Source organism: Lycorma delicatula, chromosome 1 (genome assembly GCF_047948215.1).
Source record: "Lycorma delicatula isolate Av1 chromosome 1, ASM4794821v1, whole genome shotgun sequence".
Classification (NCBI taxonomy): Eukaryota; Metazoa; Arthropoda; class Insecta; order Hemiptera; family Fulgoridae; genus Lycorma; species Lycorma delicatula.
The window spans coordinates 220,505,488-220,526,422 of NC_134455.1; positions in this window are offsets into that span (position 1 = coordinate 220,505,488).

Sequence of the window (20,935 nt, forward strand, 5' to 3'; positions counted from 1 at the left end):
TGCACCAGTTCTTTTAATTCAACATGAGTCTTCAAAAAGCAAAAAGGATCAAAACAAATCATTCATATCAAGGATGTCAAAAAGATCTTCTACATCTGTTTCAGGTATATAAATTTTGATAATCCATTTAATGACTAAATTCATATAAAAAGGAGAGTTTTTTGTGTAATAACAAAATATTGGTAAGTATACTTTTAGAGTAGTAAATAACAGAGGTATCGATTTTAAAAAAATAAAGCTTTGCAGAAAAAATACAACAGTTTAAAATTACTCTACATTTGAACATACAAATTCATTTAAAATTCTTTACCTGAAGGTTGTTATTGTTTCTAATTTTAAAGAAAACATTTTTTCCATAAATACTTGTTAGTTATTTTGTCATTATTTCTAAAAATGGCTGGAAGTTATATCATCCTGTTAGAATGTAATTGAGATTTTTAGAGTGTAAAATAAAAAACTCATTTCTTTTAAATATTGTATGCAGTTATGGTTACTTACAAAGAACCTATAAAACCATAGTTTAAAAAAATTGCTATTACATTTCCATTTTGTTGTATATAATAGTGGTGATCTTCATGATATGAAGTACTGAAGAAAAAGTCACTAAATGGAGATATAATCATTTCCCTCAACACTTTTAATTTTGTTTCAAGCACGATTTATAAGCACTTGGTCCACATAGTGATTTTTTTCTATGTTATTTAATATACTATTCATCACTTCAGACAGACTTGTTTTAACATGTCCATCAAAACTCTTTGTCTTTGTTGTTTATACCTCTTTACACACTGGGATGCAGTGGAGTTTCTTTGTTTATGCGATATGCCAGTGGGATACAGTTTGGTCATATGATAATTGTGTTTATTTATAGGTAATTTTACAGTTTTACAAGTATTGCATTAATGTGATTAGTGATAAATTTATTATTTACATTATTTTTTGTTATAATTTAAGAACTGTCAGTTTTAGTGTGTATTTGTTTTATTCTCAAAGTATAAAAAAATGAATAGTCGATTATTATCAAAAATCGATTCTGATGACGCTTTGATAAATCATCTTGTGGAAAAATTTTGTAACACCTTGCAATGAAAAAGAACAAAAAGTGTGAATCTCTAAATCAGCCTGAACAAAAATTTTTTTTGTTTTATTATTGGAACTAGGACTATGCTATAGATTTACAATTCCCAGTTGTGTTGAATGATAATTGGTAATGGTATAAGGCGGTGGTACCTTGTATCACCAAGGAAAGTATTTTCTAGAAAGTTATTAGGCTATTGTTTAAATTTACTTTTAAATTATAATGCATGAAACTGGAATTTTTTTAAAGTAATCTATAGACAAGGTTACAGGAAAATTTAAGTTGCCCATAACCATGTCATTCATAATGTTAGTATTTGAAACTGAAAGGAATGCCAAATAATTACATATTAAATATAGCTTTTTGATTTGTTTAAATTAAATTTATCATTCTTATTTTGCTTATTTAATTTACAATTCTTGGATTAAATTTATTAACAACCATAATCTCATGAAATCCTGACTTTTATTTCGAGAAAAATTCTTATTCTTGCAGCATTCAGTTATATATTTTTTTAAGTTTATCAAGTATTATGCCATATAACATTACAGTAGTCTGTGGTTGTTTTAATTGCAGAAGAGGGTATAAAAAATGATGCTCTTCATGCGCCAGGAACATCAATTTCTGTCAAAGGAGGGTCAGGTATGCCTAAAGAAGAAAGTACAGGTACTACATAACTATAATCAAGTCTCATGTTCAAAAAACATTAAACAACCATATCCTCAGCAACAAATTTCTAGGGTAGAGCTACTAAATGATTTGTTCTTGAGCAATAGTGAAGCAGGTGACAAAGACGAAACGTTTGTACCACAAGGAGAAATTTCAGATTCAGATTGTGAAAATTTCAGAATTAATATCAACGGGAAGGGTGTTAACAAGCCAGAAATTTTACAAGTAGGAAGGAAACGTGACAGGACCCAGAGGAATGGTTGGTTAACAAGTGGAAGGCTAAACATGCAGATGGAAAAGAATATATTAACAAGGGGAAAACAATTACAGCTAAAATTCTGAAACCACCAAGTGCTTGCACATCTAAGTGTTATGAGAAAATGAGAGAAAATATAAGGTTGGCTATATTTAATGAAAATTGGAATGCTAGAAAAGATTTTAATAATAAACGCCAATTTGTGGCTTCTTGTGTAGAAGTTAAATCCATTAAAAGATCACAGGAAAGATATGACAGCAAACTGAAAACTAATAGTTGATTTACACATTTACCATAAATAATGAAAAAATTAAATTGTAGACAATGTTCTTAAATACACCTTCTATTTCAAACACAATGATCATAAATGCTATTAAAAAAAGGAAAGAAGAGGGTATTATGGAACCAGATTTATTAGGGAAGGGATGTCTAGCAAATAAGACTCCACAAGAGGTTGTTGGACTTAGTACAAAAGTACATAGCTTCATTCCTGTCTTAGGAAAGCCATTGTTGTAGAGAATGTACAGGAAAGAAATTTCTAGAATCAGCACTTTTTATTGCTTAAATGCACAGATTATATGTGAAATTCTGCAATGACAATAATGTTGACAAAAAAAAAATTTTGCAAAGTACTGGTTGAATGTGATATTTTTCATAAGAAATGCGATTTATCATTTAAACCTCTAGAAATGGATACTTATGATATCTGTGATACTTTTGTAGCGCAGTTAAAGTGTACAACTTCAAAAGAAGAAAGAGAAAAAATGATCAATCATCAAAATCATCTCCAAGAAGCGCGAGAATAGATTTGCTCTAAAAAAATTGATGCTAAAGTCTGAACATCTTCAAAAGTGTCTTCCTACACTCCTCTACACTAGTACTCTTAAGCTTTTAAAAAGGAAAGTTGTGGACATTTAACTATACTCTTTATGATGCTAGTGATGGTTCAACTAGTTGTGCTATGTAGGAGGAATCATGAAAGCAGGCCAAGGGGGAAGTAAAATTGCATCAGCAATAATAAGAGGGCTGATGAAATAATTCCTAATACTGATGTTAATGAAATAACTTTGTGGAGTGAAATTGCTGTGGGCAAAATAAAATCATCAGTCTTATTATTTGCTTTTTCTGGATTTAAAAAAAAGTACAAATCATCAGAATTGTACATCAGAAAATTCCTTCTAAAAGGACATACTCACATGGAGGCGGATGCTATCCGTGGAGTCATAGACAGGAAAAGGGAAAATACAAAGTAACTTATTTCAGCCCATTGGAACTGGCAACAGTTGATATGGCAGAGTTTCAATAAATATATCATTCACAACAGGGAAATATGTGATTTGAAAAAGCTTGAGACATTGTATTTGCAAAAAAGGACAAAACAACAAGAAACACCTGGCAAACTGTAACACAAAACATAAACATGAACATGAAAACTCCTTTAATTTACAGAAACATCCACTATTACTCTCACAATGTACTCATCTACAAATCTGAAAGTAAAAAATTGATATTCTTTAAGTTACAGAAAAATTTGAGGATAATGAGTTTAAAGAAAAGTTAATCTGATAAGAAAATTAGTTATTGAATTCCGTGAATCACTGGACATCATCTCTGACAGCACGAAAGAAATTTCTACCCAAAAATATTTGAACTTATTAAAAATCTTTTCTCTTAATATTATTATAATTTTTTTTTGTCTGTAATGGAAAAGTCACATTGTTGTTGTTTTTAGGCTGTTATAAAAAACGCATTCTTATAACAATAAGATTTTTTTTAAATCTGGCATTTTTCATAAGTATATTATTAAAATATTTAACTTTTTTTTTAACTTACTTTTTATAACCATTGCATTGAGTTTACTTTTACTTTCAGATATTTTTTTTTTGTATTTAGAACTAAATTTTTGCAGTTTTATTCTTGTATAATTCTTTTGGAGATCTGACGTTATAATGATTAAATTATTTTTTTTTTTTTTTAGAAAAATCATTACAATAGTGTAGGTAGTTTTTAATAATATTATGTATTTTTATAGTCTACAATTACAACATTCTTTGGTATATTCATTTGTTTAAAATTGAAATAAAATGGTATTAAGTCTTTTTAAAGGCTACAATTTTTAAGTTAGAATTTAAAATTTTGTGTATATTTTGAAATTTTTCATTTCTAATTTTCTTTCATGTTTTTTAATTGTTCATCTACTTGCTAATACTATTGATTTGAATGAATGAAAATAATGTACAAGTATTATTATGTGTAAGATAAAATTTTTATTTTATTTTATATCAAAGTATTTTCTTTTCTTAATGTGTATTAGCAACATGGATAATTTTTTCTACTGTAATAATTATTATCTTTTGTCATATAATTGTAAAATCCATCATTATTTTAAACATTCAGAAAAAACTACAATGTTTTACATTGTTAAATCAGTTTTACTGTACCATTCCTTTATTACACGGGATAGTGTTTTTTGTGAATTATGAAATTTAGATTATTTATTAATTTCATATTGGAGGAAAAGAGCACTATGTCCACTAACATAAAACCAGGGAAAAAATAAAATAATTGAGATGTTGGTAAAAGTTCATTAGCTAGTGAAAAAAAATTAGGATAATAAAAAAAGGAAGATGTGGATAGAAATAGCTAGAGAGAAAATAATGTAATCAAATTTTCAGTTTGTTCTGTAAATAAATGTTTTTTTTGTGATGTAGTGTCCTTTTCCTCCAAACTACAGAAATGTTTTTTATCTTTGTGTCCTGAAGCATCCTTTGATTTTCGTAAATCAATTAAAAGAGTTCTCATCCTAACAATCAAATTCAGTTTTTTCCTTTTTATCCAAAGGCATTTATGAGTAGAGACCGGATTATATACAACATAAAACACTTGAAATATGCATTCAAATATGCATGAAGAATGCTTAAAATATGCATTCAAGTATGCATGAAGAATGCTTAAAATATGCATGAAAGGTGTCAAAATATGCAACTTTAAATAATAAAAAAATTGTAATTTTTATTTTTTTTATTTCAAAATCAGCATACAGTTAATAAGTAGTTGATTAACAAGTCGATAAATTCTATAATTAACAATTATTTAACATTTTGTTACTTTTGTAAGCGTAAACAATCAGGTACTGTTCCACTTGTTCAGTAGTAAGATTGTGTCTTCGATCACTCAAAATATCTTTATAAGTGGAAAAGGATCGTTCCACATTCAATTGAGGTAACTGGGCAGTATTTGAATTTGGGTGCTATGTTAGCACATATTGTTTCTGGAAAAAGTTCACCTGTCCCCATTAATAAAACTATAAATTTGAAACAAAGATTCAAAGCCTGGGTTATTGTTCAAAATGTTTTTAAATTTTTCTTTAAGTTTACATGGGAATACATCTGGCAATGCGGAGTTCATTTGGCGGATTTGATTCATTAACTGAATAGATTGTTAACGTCAAACCTTGAGTTTCATGATTTTTAATAATCGCAGGTATGTGGGAAAATGAGTGATAATTACAGCTGTTTTTTGTTTTTGTACTAGAATTGTTAAATGCTTCTTTGGACTGACAAACTGCCATAGCCTGTGCACTGTCAAAGTTGTTTACTACACCTTTGTTGGCCTCGAAATGTTCATTGTAAAACAGTACAGCTTCAATCCACGTTCCCCATAGTGTAACCACTGGTTTGGGAGGTAAAGGCACATTTGGCAGTTTTTCTTCTTAGGCCTTATTGCGAGCAGGTGCTCGCAATAGAAAGACACTTTTTAAAAGAAAGAAACACTTTCTTTGTTGATGAAATTAGTCTATTTACATTCCCAATTGTGGATCATACTTCAGCAAATTGATGTACTCCTTGAGCAAAGCACATCACATTAATCAAATTGGGATAAAATACTTGGAGGGCTTTGGCTGCCTTGATCATACAGGGAGCAGCATCTGAGAGAAATATAAACACTCTTTCATCTGCAGAAGATTCAGGAAATATTTTATTAATACGCTCATTCACAACTCTGGCGATTGTAGAATTTTCGTAGAATTGTCTTTTCAAGGTCTTTGTAGACCACCAGATAGAAAGAAGAAGGCTCTAGTGTTAATGCGCTGACAATTAAATTTGCAATGCAACGGCCACAACTATTGGTAGTTTCATCAGTTGAAATCCAAATAATGCTATCCTTGAGTTGAATGTGTATTTCTTCCAGAACACGTAGGTAAATTATTGGTATGTAATCTTTACGCAATGTTGATTTATCTGGTATATTTTGATTCAAGCAATAATTTCGCAGAAAATCTTTGAAGGTAGGATTTGTAAGTTTGTGAAGAAAAATAATTACTTATAAGCAATGCTTCACATAAATCCATGCTAAAGTAGTTTTTTTGTTAGTCTTGACATGCTGGTCTATTTGAAACACTTTTGTGCATGAAATATTTTTCTCACAAACTCGACAATATAAAACATTTCCGTCGTATGTAAATGTTCCAGGATAGTCAGCTATCTACGAAGAATCACTTTTTTTTTTGGGAGGCATGTACACACTAAACTTTGCTCAAATAAATAAACTAAACTAATACAATGAGCACGTCAACAGTAACTTGCATAGTTTAATTGCCTTGTGGGAGAAATGCTGCAGTAGGTGTGCGCGACACAGAATGGTACCATCCGTCTTTGTCTCATGTGAGTCTGTGTTTTATTTGGCCTCATAATAATATTATCCTACCAAAACCATAGACGCGTGCTCTAAGAGCCATGCGGCTAATAGGTTTGGTCGGCTACAATGTAAGATTTAATTTATTAGCTAGGTATCCTACCGAAAAATGTTGTAAATATAGCGAAAATATGCATCATTACTAGATTTTAAGGAAAATATGGTATAATCAATGAGAATGGGCTAAATATGCAAATGCATATAATCCGGTCTCTACTAATGAGTCTGTGTTAATATATTTTCTCTAGATTTAACACATAAGTGGTAAATCTGTTTTACATAGGTAGGCTCTCTCAGGGTGGATGCAGCACAATTTGGTAATGAGGTAAGATTTGGTAAATCTTTGTAAGATTTATGCATCCTAGCGGTGCCATTTTTGAAGTTGTGAATTTTCTGTTTTAATTTTGTTTTGTTAATAAAACAGGTACATATTATTTGTTAATCCCATTTATTCCAGTTTGTGTACTTATCCACTCGCATTTGCAATTGTTTTTTTGCAACTGTACCACCTCCTGGGATAGAAATAGGTTTAGCTTTTCTTACTCCTTTCTTGTTTCTGATATCATACCTAGCAAAAAAGATTTTCATCATTTTTGTGCTCCAAAGTCAAATTTAAAAAAAAAATCTTGAAAGACGCAGTCTTGCATTGGTTTTGATTCGTGTTGTATAATCCTTTCCCCTTCGTTTTATCTGATCCATTATTGATGGGTTCCTACAATTCACTTTTTTCTTTTTTCCTGTTTAGCCTCCGGTAACTACCGTTCAGATAATACTTCAGAGGATGAATGAGGATGATATGTATGAGTGTAAATGAAGTGTAGTCTTGTACATATTCAGTTCGACCATTCCTGAGATGTGTGGTTAATTGAAACCCAACCATCAAAGAACAACGGTATCCACAATCTAGTATTCAAATCCATGTAAAAATAACTGGCTTTACTAGGACTTGAACACTGGAACTCTCGACTTCCAAATCAGCTGATTTGGGAAGACGCGTTCACCACTAGACCAACCCGGTGGGTATTCCTACAATTTACTAGGCCTCCTTTAATGAACAAACAACATTTTAGGGCTAGCCTCTTCACATGAGAGTGCAGCCCAATTTGGTTATGGGTTCCATCCATTTCAGGACAAATTAACTAAAAAGAGCTCTATTTTTCACTTCAATGTCTGTGGAACTTTGCCTCTCCCAGAGATCATTCATGGACAAAAATTCTCACTAAATTTTCTATCAAAATTCCTATGCAAAAAATGTAGGGAGTTTTTGTTTCTTTTCTGTCAGTTTTTAGTAATTGGTAAGAAGATTACAATCCAAAAAAAATTACACTCCCTGCAGGAGTTAAATTTTAAGTTTTACTTTTTCACTTGTTTCCCATCATATACAGTAAATTAGTTTTCATCAATATTATGATCTAAGGCCTTCTTGTTGTGTAATGGTTTACTTTTACATTTTTTTTCATCTGACTTTATAAGTAATACTATTTTATAATTTATTCATAAGGTTCTTGAATATTCATAAGTTCTCAAAAAATTCATTTCAGAAATCATAAAAATTCTAGATTAATATAAAACAAATATTATGCACAACCTGCTGGTCTTTTTTTAGGTTTCACTGTTCCTAAAATCCTAGCTGATATTTTTTTACAATACACAGAAGAAACAAACATATTGACCAACAACAAACATGCTCACAACATTGTATGGCACAGATACATTGACAACACCACCTTATTGTACCAAAGCAACTCAAGATGGTGTGAACAGCTACTGATATATATAAAACAAAAATCCACCACAAATCAAATTTTACAGCAGCGTATAAATACTGTAAGAAAATAAATTTCTTGACCTCACTATTTCCTCCCAAAAAAACCAACAAAAATACGCTTTCAAAGTGCAGTGAAAATCAACAATGACAGATGCCATTATTCACATACCTTTCTTTCTTTTTCATGTTTAGCCTCCAATAATTATTCACATTACCTAAAACCACCCAATGTCACATTAACTATCTGCTTTTAGAAGTATGATCCATAACTGTTGTACCACATCCTATGTCTACATACCTATGTCATCTAAGAACACAGAGAAAAAACTTTATACTGTAAAATATCCAGCTCTTGCAAGTGTGTGGATATGATAGCAAATTCATTAAACACTTCTACACAAAATAAATAAACATAAACAAAAAATCAAAAAAATCTCACTAACACAGAGAAAGTAGTTCACAAATTAAAAAAAAAGTTGAATACAATGCAGCCTAAGTACAACAGACTGAAACACATTACAGGTTGCTCACAATTACCAAATAAATAAAATGCTCCTGGAATACATAAATAAACTGTTCTGTTTCCAAAACAGTCACATTAGTGAATCAACCCTACTGATTAAATGTGAACAAAGATACAAATTTTCCAATCACCTTCTAGAAAAAAAATTCACCAATACTGACAAGTTTGATATTCTGCACATTCTGAAACAATACCATACACATTATGAAATAAATAAATATTCTAGAACACACAACAATGATGTACTTAAAAGAAACAGACATAATTCCACACATTTTTCTACCACATTCTAAATATATGTAAGCCTAATTAAAATAGATACCTGGCAGTAACATCTGATCCTGGTGTGAGAACAACATTGTACCAATCATTGAGGATGTTCACAAAGACAACAGATGAAAGCAAATTTGTTTTTTTCATTGCAAAAGTTGATATTTTTAAATTAAATAATAAATAAAAAGCAATTATGTACTCAGAATACTAATTTATATTAAAGCAATTACATACTGCTGCTATTAAAAATAATTATATTTATAATTGTAAATATAAATTAGCATCCAGGGCAACAAAAACAATAAGTATATTTATATCTTCATATTAGGGGCCTCAATTAAACCTGTGATGTTTTTTTTGTTCTCTTACTCTAAAGATTTGTAAGAGTAATGAGTCAACAGGTGTTTTCTAACAGTAGCTCTAAAATAAGACTATACCTTCAGACTGCTTTAACATGAACAGTAGTTTTCAGTGAAAAACCTTTAGTACTGACTTACTTTTCAATTTTGTAAATTAATGTATTACAAAGTTTTATAATCAAAACACATTTTCTGTGGAAACATTTATTATATGTTAAGCCATTTAAGAAAGAAAGCAAAAATAATTTTTCCCTTGATTAAATTGGAAAATTGCTAGAAATATATTGAAAAACTTTAATCGTCACATTTATTTCCTACAAAAAGAAATGAAATATCTTTAATTTTGTTAGGGATAACAATTCATCAAATGAAGATGTGATTTTCTTGTTTTAAAAGGAAAGGATAAGAATGTCTTTAATTATAGGTTTAAAGTAATTAAAAAAAAAAATAATAATATTAGTGAAATACTGTTTCAGATAAATTCAAATGTACGTCTACATTGTTGGCACAGAGTAACATAAACAGAAAAAGCCAAACTCTATACTGTACAGAAAATATGATGAATAATGTTACAGTTCATTCAGGAAAAGTAAAAAGCAGAATAATGAAACGTGTACATTTCTCAGATTCTACAGAACTTTCAGAAGCAAGGTATAAATAAATTAGTAAAAATGTTTACTGAAGCCTAGAGGACAAGTCAATTAATTTTCTCATTGTTAAGAATTTTATTGTTATTAAAATTTTTTCCTCCTTTACAACAAAAAAGAAAGAATACACTAGTATGTTTTGAAAAAGTTCATTGCATTTGAAGTATTGTTTGTCATATCATTTTATTATGCTATGAGCAGAATTATAATTTAATGTATGTAGTGAGAACAGGCTCAGACTTTGCTAAGGAAATCTTTCATTTATCCCTGGAATGTTTTCTTGTGCAAGTATCCACCTGAGTTTTAAATCTTTTAGCCCAACCTTCATGACTAAGTTACTATGGAATGCTTTTAATTCACAGTAGCATCATGTTTGTTGAGTGAAAAACCTTGTGTAGGCAGAGCAGTTTAGTCCATAAATCTTTTAAGATAAAATAAAAAATGGGTAAGATTTTGGCATCCCCATATTCCAAGAACTTTGGTTTTTTCTGAAGTGGTTTTTTTTGTGACGTGCTTTTTTTCAGGCTGAGTGTTTTATAAGATGGTGATATTTTTCTTTAAATTAAAAAAATAATTATCTAGATTTACAAGTTCTTCTTTCTGTATTTTGTTTTGTGATAGGATAGGTGGTGTATTTTTTTCCACTTTGTTTTTATTTTTTAAGTCATTTGCATGGGCATAGTTGCTCATTCAACACATTGTATTGAATAGTTTCTGATTTACGTTCTAAACCTAAGAGCAGTTTATTTGAGAATTCTGACTATTTATGACTGCTGGTTTTATGTGTTTTAAAATTATTGTTTTCCCTTGTTCCTTTTTTCTGATTGTGCAATCAATAAAAGTTGCTTATTTATACATTACTCTACAGATGTACACAAGTGAAATTTAAGTGTACTTTTGTTGCAGTCTTATGTTACCTTGGTTCAATAAGATAGTGTCAACATATAGCTGGCTGTTCTAGTTTATTATTCTGCAAGTATATTAATTGTTTATAACTACATTTGCCTACTTCATGTGTTATAAAAAGTTGGTTGCTGAAAATAAAACCTACATGCAACTTTGCTGCAAATAAAACCTACATGCAACTTTGCTGCAACTGTGTGATAAATACTTGCTATGGAATTTTTATTTTTAAGTCTTTTTTGATAATTTTCACTGATTTATTTTTAATGAAAAATTTTCTTCTATGCTTTTAAAGTTTGTTTAAAAAAATAATAGATTGATGATTGTTTCTGACACAGAGATACTTTATTATATGTAGTTATGAATACTATACATAATATATATTAAACAAATATATATTACATTATATAAATAATTTGTTAATTATATTTTTAATAATGGCTCATTGTTTGTAAGATCATTGGTAAATTCTATTTTATTTTTTGATGAGGGTTATTTTTTTTTCAAGGTCCGATCGGTCACGAAATTAAAACCACAGTGAAAATAAAAAAAGATTTATTTGTAACAAGTACTTACATAGTTACGCTATTTCTCTACATACTCGCCACTCCGATTTAGACATTTGTCGTAGCGTGGTACCAACTTTCCAATATCCTCGTCATAGAACGGAACCGCCTGTGTTTTCAGCCATGTTTCTACGCTGGTCTGCAGTTCGATGTCTGTGCCAAAATGTTATCCTCCTAGCTAGCGTTTCATGTGAGCAAAGAGGTAAAAATCGGATGGAGCCAAGTCTGGACTGTGTGGTGGGTGATCAAACACTACCCAATGAAAACGCTGTAGGAGCTTCTTTGTTACAGCTGCAGTGTGCGGCCGAGCATTGTCATGGAGAAAGACAATGCATGATGACAACATTCCTCTCCACTTATTTTGAATTGTCCTTCGTAGATATTGAAAAGTCACGCAGTATGAGGCTGCAGTGATGGTTGTGCCACGTTCCATGAATTCCACCAAGAGAACTCCATTCCGGTCTCAGAACACAGTAGCCATACACTTTCTGTTGGAGAAGGTTTGCTTGAACTTCGATGGTTTACTGGGAGAATGAGAATGCATCCACTGTTGGATTGTTCTTTTGTTTCTTCAGTTTCGAAATGGACCCATGTCTCGTTCCCTGTGACAATTTTGTTCAAAAAATCTTCTCTTTCATTGTAGTAGCGCTGGAGAAACGTTAGGGAGGCGTTCATTCTCATTGTTTTGTGATGGTCGGACAGTATCTTGGGAACCCATCACACAGTTTGTGGTACTGAAGTCTCTCACTCACAATGGTGAAGAGAGCTGACCTTGAAATTTCAGGAAACGAATCACTCAATACAGAAATTGTGAACCGACGATTTTCTCGAATTGCCTCATCCACTTGCTCAACGCGATCATCGGTTGACACTCGCTTCCCTCCCTGACCGCCTGCATCATGAACATCTGTATGTCCTGTTTTAAAGTTCCTGCACCATTGTCACACTTTTCTGTCACTCATTGAAGTTTCACCTTACATATTACTTATTCGTAGATGAATTTCAGCTGCATTATACCCCTCAGCCTGAAGAAATCGAATTACCGCACGCACTTCACACTTGGGGGGATATGCTATTGTTGTAGACATGTTTACGTGCTAGCTGCGTGTTCAGAACTAAACGAAGTGACGCGGGTTGATTGAAGGCTATACTAGACGCTGCGCAACACATATGCGCAAAGGTTCATCCGATTTTTGCTCGGGTTTTTATTTCGCGACCGATCAGACCTTGAAAGAAACCCTCGTATTTTAAAAGATGTGTGTAAAAAACGATCTGTATTGATGTTTTACAATACTTCTGTTTGATGTGATTAAACAGAAGTATTCTGGATGCAGAATTTCTGGATTTTAAGTATTCTGGATGCAGAATTCAATCTTACAGTTACTTTCTCTTTCCTTTAAATCCATAAAAAAATTCCTGGATTTTTAAGTTATTACAATATGAAATAAATTTTTACGTAATCTTGTATTCTATTCTAGATGTAGAATCACATTTCCTTGTCACATTTCAACTGATTCTATCAGGGTCAAACAGACACAACTCTTTTGCAAACTTCATAGCTATTACAATGATTCTGATAGTTGTTCATATTGTAGAATGGAAATATTGCAAATATTATTTGGGGAAATGAGTCTTATGAATCTTCATAATAACGATAATGCTCCTTAATATTATAGTAACTGTTAATGTTTGTATGTTGCATGCCGCAACTGATATCAATTCACTTCCTCCTAAAAAAATAGCAGGCGTTTTCCAGATAATAACGATTCTTATGTCAGGTTTATTAGAAAAATAATTTAGTCATTTACACAAGAGTTGAGAATAATGTTTACATCAGTATACTACGTAATTAAAAATTCATCTCATTCAGTTCTGCAAGTGTTCATTCAGTCTACACATCTGAGAAAATGGCTTTATAATTAACATCATTACCCTCAAAAACTTATTACATCATTACCCCCAAAAACAAGCAACTTTGATTAGTTATACTTATTTTATTAATATGTAGTGTAAAAATGATAAGACAACAATCATATGGATCTCCTTTTTACGGAATAAAATAAATGTGCATGGGAAGCAGCAAAGAAATTATCTGAAGAAAGTTTGGAGTGAAATTAGGAAAAATATAATTATAAGAAATACTGATGGAAAGTAAATGAAAAATGTAACAATACATTAGAGAACTTAGGGAAATTGTTGAATGACAATCTGCTTTTAGATGTGAGTAGGAAGTTAGGATATGAAGTAAAGATTAAGTAGAGGAAAAAATTATCTGATGGAGTAGAAAAGATTGGTTAGTAGATCAAAATTAAGATAAGAATCTCATTGATCCTAAGATTTTACAAGATAAATTGTTACAGAGTTTAATTCCATTACACACAGAAAACTGTTTAATGAAGAAGGACTGATAGTATAAACAAGTAAATTTGAAAAATTATAAAACTGTAGAGTACAGTAACTTCTGATTTAAACATAAATATAATTGTAATCTCAAACAAAACAGAAGCTGTGAGTAAAAAATCTTTGTACATTGGTAAATATTTTACCCAAACTACTTAATAGGGTAATATAAAATGAAGAGAATTTGAAGGTAAAGGTGAATATATGAAACAAACTGATTTCAGACATCATGTGATATTGCACACCTTCAAGAGGTCAGTAAACACAAATTGAATACTTAATTGAAAAGAAGCAGTTATTTTTGTGCATAATAGTGTTAATGATAAAAAAACACACTAAGCAATGCTGCTGTCTAGACTGTGTTGTTGCTCACTAAATATTTTAAAAATCAAGTTGCTAACTTGATACCAATTTAGCAGAAAATTAATTTATTTTAAGAATAACTGCAAATTATTTATGTTTATGACTAATTCTCGGACAGTGCAATCTACAATTTTTCAAAGTGATCCCATTAACTTGATATAAATAATTTAAATGAAAGACAAATTATTTTAAAGTATTCATTTAAAGAAGACAATAAATCAAAATTTTAACTGACACAAATTATTGAAAAACAAGTCAATTAAAAGTATCAGGTTTAAGAGTCAATTACAGATTGTAAGGTTAATGAATTAAATAAATCTTAAGAAGTAAAAAAATGGCCAAACAAAAATTATTCTGGAGAAGACTATTAAGAGATATTATTTATTAAAAAGATATAAGATTACCAAAGTTAAAAAGGTAAAAAACTCTATAATAATATTGTAATATCTATTACATGTTAATGCTATAACCTAACACAGTTTAGGGTAAGTCTGTATAAAACATGTTAAAAAAAATGCACAGCCATCCTTCAAGAATAACCAACATTACTACATGAAAGTGAGGACTGCAGTGATTTCCTATTGCATTCTTCACTAAGCTAAATACAGTGTAGTAGATCAGCATAGTTAAGCTTTTGAAATGAAAGTGACAAAAGACCCCACAAGTGACATATCTACTTCGGTTATTATAGGAACTGTAAGAGCAATGAACATGTTCATTCTCAGAGAAATCACTCTCATTACTACAAAAGATTTTTTACAAACAATACAACCATAAGAAAGATAGGGAAAGCAGATTGTTCAAAGCCATAAATGTAGGAAGAACGAAGAGGTCTTCGGAAGAAGAAGAGGGAGAAGAAGAAGGAAGACCAACCACTCGCCTCAACATCACGGACTGGAGTCCGGAACAGAGCCCAGCAGAGATGCGTCCTGAAGGGCAGCCATACCAGAAGCGGATGAAGAGCTTCTACACAACCTCTCCTATTTCAAAACTTACAGTAAGATAAAATAACCTAGCAATTGCGACTCCTCCGGAAAAGGAGACGCATTGCTCCCTCCTTACAGGTAGTGCCTCGTTGTGGCGTATTCCTGCTAGCCTATTAAAGAGTTAGCACCGAAAGGACTTCAGTGGACGGTCTGAAGGGGAATTACGTCGGGAGGACAGACTTTATAAGCCTAGCCTTACGCGGTCGGCCCATGAAATGGGTTCGATAACGCTGGTTTAATAACGGATTGGAATGCAATTAAATCCGTCTTAAATTCACTAAAATAATAATAGACAAAACTTGAAAAATTAGATCCGAGATTAGAAAAATAACCCTTTTAAAAACAAGCCTGATTAGAATGATCCAGCAGCAAGGGACTCTGTCCAGGTTCTGCGATAAAGTAGGGATTAATAGACTCCTGCCAACTTTGCATTCCATTCCATAAATGTACTTCCTCTAGAAAAAATGCATTATATTCACTATGTTTGTTCAGTAAGGGGTCAGTATTGTAAGAAAACTTATAATTAATGAACAGAAGTGAATAAGGTTGTATAAGAATAGTAGTAAAGTAATATTTGCGGGTAGTTGTAACTACTGCTGCACCCAATTAAAAAAAAAATTGAATAAAATTTAATTATAGTTCAAACACTAATTATAGTTTAACAAAAAGGTATTAATTAGATTGAGTAAAATAATTCTTGTTAAGTTCTAATAAAAATAAACTGCTCCACATATAAACTGTGGTTAAATCTGGCCTTCAACTACCAACCAAAGGTAGTGTAATCAATAAGCATTATCTCTAGCGATTCTAAGTTTAGAGCTAGACTGTATCACTACAGAACATCATATATATATATATATACATAAAAATAAACAATCAGGAATAACATTTTTTAGTAGTTTTATCAGTTGCTAAAAAAAAAAGATTGGTGATTGATGCTTTTCTTGTAATAAGTGTATGATTTGAATCAACAGAAAATGAATTAACAGCAATATGAAATTAGGAAAATAATTTTTTTGTTGTTGGGGAAATTATATACATTGATGAAACATAGTAGTATTTTCTACGATTTCTTAATGGTATGAAACACAACTTCAACAAATGGTAGAATGATTCATTGAGAAGAAAAGCAATTCATGAAAGCAAATACTTCATCACATTTTTGGCTATCATCAAAGTTTTTGTAGCTTTTTTTCTAAGAAGCTGCTAAGACAGTTGGTTTCATCACATGATTTTTATTCACTTTTGAACAGTGATGGCTCGTAGCTAAAATTAATGGGGGTGCTGCTCTAGAAAATTTATTTCTGGGCTTTTTCAAGGCCATGGTTAAAGAATCGAAAAAAATTAATCTAATGGAATAGCTGGAAGCAGGATATTAATCTAATTCTACACTTCAAGAATATGGTACATGTGCTTAAAACCCGTATTCGGTTTAACCGAATAAATAAAACGTCAGTACAGATAATCTTTTTTAGTATTATTAGATAATAACTTAATAAAATGTCCGCTTAAAACAGTGGTGCTACAGTTAAATTTCTACGTACATAGAAACAAATACATAATTAGTTTTTACTAATTACCTTCTCTTTCGTCCTTATAGCGTGTTTACGGACAGATTTTGCAATCAAAAAGCCCTTGCTTTCCGCCATTTTCTTATTACTACTGAAAAAAAACTAAACCACTTTCATATTTCTTACACCGACTAAACTAGAAAAGGAACGAACAAGGAACGTTCCATACATACGCGTAGTAAAAAAAAAAAACTACTTACACCAGCACGCCAGGTCGGCACTGCGGGAGCGACAGTGGTCTCTCTCTCTCTCCCTCGCAGCTTCCTATGTGCCAATGCGCACAACAGCCAAACACCACATTGCTGGAACTGTGAAGCACACAGTTCCATATAGAGATTTTTATACCTTTTTCATAAAATGGGGAATGGCTACTGACATTAAACTTAAGGATTATTATATATTGTACAAATATAAATAAAGAATTAAAGAAAAAAGTACTCATTATATTAAATGTTATCGATAATATCGAGTGGAAATACGGGATGCTGCAGTTCCAGAGTGCCTATACGCGACCCGCCACTACTTTGGAAACAAACGTTTTCAAATGTTTGGAGAAAACTGTGCCCTCTTACAGAAAATGTTAATGAAGTTCAGCTAAGCAATAATGAAATTTGAAATAACATATAATACGAGAGTGGATCAATAAGTACTCGAGTGTGAAGACAGGTGGCGTTGCTGAGGAAAGTTGGCATTACTACAGTATACTACCATCTATCAAACGACGCCATACAAAATTTCAGATTGATAAAATAAAATTACTTTTTATTTTACCGCTATTTGTGTTAAACGTACATTTTTTTTTGTTTTTTTTTTTGTGGAGGGCTAAAAACGTCTGTACGTTATCATCGCCCGGGGGTTTTTTTTAATGAAAAAAAATAAATAAAAGTAATTAAAACAAGTACGTAAAACTAAAACTTAAAATAATAATAAAAAAAATAAAAGCAAAACAATTAAACAAATTCCGAGATGGGTGTAAAAGGCCCATTCTCGGATAACAAGAGCACAAAAATGATACAAAAAAAAAAAAAAAATAAGACACAAACATAAAACTTAGAACTAGGTTAAAACTAAAATAAAGAAATTAAATAAAAACTTAAAACTAAATTAAAAAAATAAAACTTAAAACTAAATTAAAAAAATAAAACTTAAAACTAATATCACTAGAATCTTAAAACTAATATCACAGAACGAGTTATTAAAACATAAAAGCTAAAATAATAAATAAAAAAAAAACTATATAAAAAATAAAATTTAACAGATTCGGATAAGGAGTGTAAAAGGCTCCCTTCTCGGTTAACAAAATCAAATCTATTAAAAACTTTTCTAGAATAAGAAATATACCCGACAATATTAAATTTTTTGGGTTAACCCTACTACGCAGAAAAAGAAACATCCGGTTTAAAACTTCATTGTCGTTGCACAAGACACCACGGATGTTTCTGGGTAATTTAAACTTACGACGCAACGCCACATAACATATGCAGTCCACGAGTATGTGGTGCACAGTCATGCGGCAGTTGCATCGTGTGCATAGGGGTGCTTGTTCTCTTGCCATCAGGTGCTCGTGTGTGACCCTGGTGTGTCCTATCCGCAACCGACAGAGGACTACTTCCTCACGCCGAGATTTTCTACATGAGGAGTCCCATGGTAACACAGAATTTTTAATCTGCCGGAGTTTATTATCTACAGTAGCCGTCCAGTCACCTTGCCACTTTGCTCTTAGTGATTGTTTTACATAATTAATAAAATGAGAAGTAGCAACTCGGGTGGTGAAAGGAGGCTGGTTACATGCTTCTTTGGCAGCGGAATCTGCATGTTCATTACCTGGAATCCCTACGTGGCTTGGGACCCAGCAAAAACTTACTTCTGTGTTGCGATTATTAAACTCAGCGATTGCGTTGTAAATTTCAATGACGATAGGATGTGTGGAATAAACGTTTTTTAAGGCTTGGAGAGCACTACACGAGTCGCTGCAAATAAGAATTTTTCTATATTTAGGGTTAATGATGTTTAGAACCTTATTTATAGTGTATAGTTCAGCGGTAAACACACTCGTAATACCGGGTAGACCAAACATATAAGTTCTTTCATTGACAACAAATGCACAACCAACGGTATCGTTTTGTTTCGATCCATCAGTGTATACAACCGCGTCTGGATTCATCTTGGAGAGGACACACTGAAACATTTGCTGGAAGACAATAGGTAGTGTTGATTGTTTATTGTATGTCGTAAGGTCAAAAGTAAAATTTATAAGGTTTATTCTCCATGGAGGATATGAGCAAGGATATGTAGGAAAGAATGACGGTGTGTCAACATTTATATGCTGCAGCAGACGCCGGGTACGGACACCTACAGGTGCAGTACGACGTGGATGGTCCTCATACTTTCCTAGATTAGGATTTCTAAAGACTGACTCAAGAACCGGGTGATTTGGCTGTCCTCTGAGACGAGCAAAATAAGATAATAAAAGCTGGTCTCGTCTATCCCAAAGTGATGGTTCACCGCAGTCTACAAGTAAGCTTGCGACAGGACTTGATCTAAACGCGCCTGTGGCAAGCCGAAGGAAAGCATGATGTACAATATCCAGCATTTTAAGCACGGTTTGGCGAGCTGAAGAGTAGGCGACACAACATAATCTAAACGGGAGCGAACAAAGGAATAGTAAAAAACGTATCATACATGACCTATCGGCTCCCCAGTTGGTGTTAGTAAGGACTCGCAGCATCATATCTAGAAGTTTGGAACATTTTGTTTTTAATTCTTTTATATGTTTGACCCAAGTAAGTCGGTTTTCAAAAAAATAAACCTAAAAACTTGACGTAGGTAGAAATAGTAATAGTCTCTCCGTTCAGAAAAACTTGCGGAATAGAAGGGTTTCCTAGATTAGGATTTCTAAAGACTGACTCAAGAACCGGGTGATTTGGCTGTCCTCTGAGACGAGCAAAATAAGATAATAAAAGCTGGTCTCGTCTATCCCAAAGTGATGGTTCACCGCAGTCTACAAGTAAGCTTGCGACAGGACTTGATCTAAACGCGCCTGTGGCAAGCCGAAGGAAAGCATGATGTACAATATCCAGCATTTTAAGCACGGTTTGGCGAGCTGAAGAGTAGGCGACACAACATAATCTAAACGGGAGCGAACAAAGGAATAGTAAAAAACGTATCATACATGACCTATCGGCTCCCCAGTTGGTGTTAGTAAGGACTCGCAGCATCATATCTAGAAGTTTGGAACATTTTGTTTTTAATTCTTTTATATGTTTGACCCAAGTAAGTCGGTTTTCAAAAAAATAAACCTAAAAACTTGACGTAGGTAGAAATAGTAATAGTCTCTCCGTTCAGAAAAACTTGCGGAATAGAAGGGTTTCGTAGCCGAGAAAAAACTACACATTTTGTTTTTTCGGATGAAAATGTGAAACCAGTAATCCTGGACCCAGCTTCAAGTTGAGATATAGTGTTCTGCAGTAGTCTCTCTGCTGTGAGTGTTGAACGGCTTGCAATGTAAATAGCAAAATCGTCAACAAATAGAGAACATGAGACAGGAGCCTGCACACATTTGGTAATACCGTTTATGGCTACAGAAAATAAGGTGGCACTTAAGACACTACCTTGGGGAACTCTATTCTCCAAGATGACACTATCTGAGAGCGAATCATCCACACGAACACGAGCCGTTCGGTGATTTAAGAATCCCCGGATAAAAGCAAGCATATTGCCCTTGATTCCCCATTCTTTGAGAGTGTTAAGAATACCACGTCGCCAGGCTGTGTCATACGCCTTTTTTATATCGAAGAAGATAGCGACGAGGTGCTGGCGATTGAGGAAAGCGTTTTGTATGGCTGTTTCTATTGATACTAGATGGTCAATGGAAGATC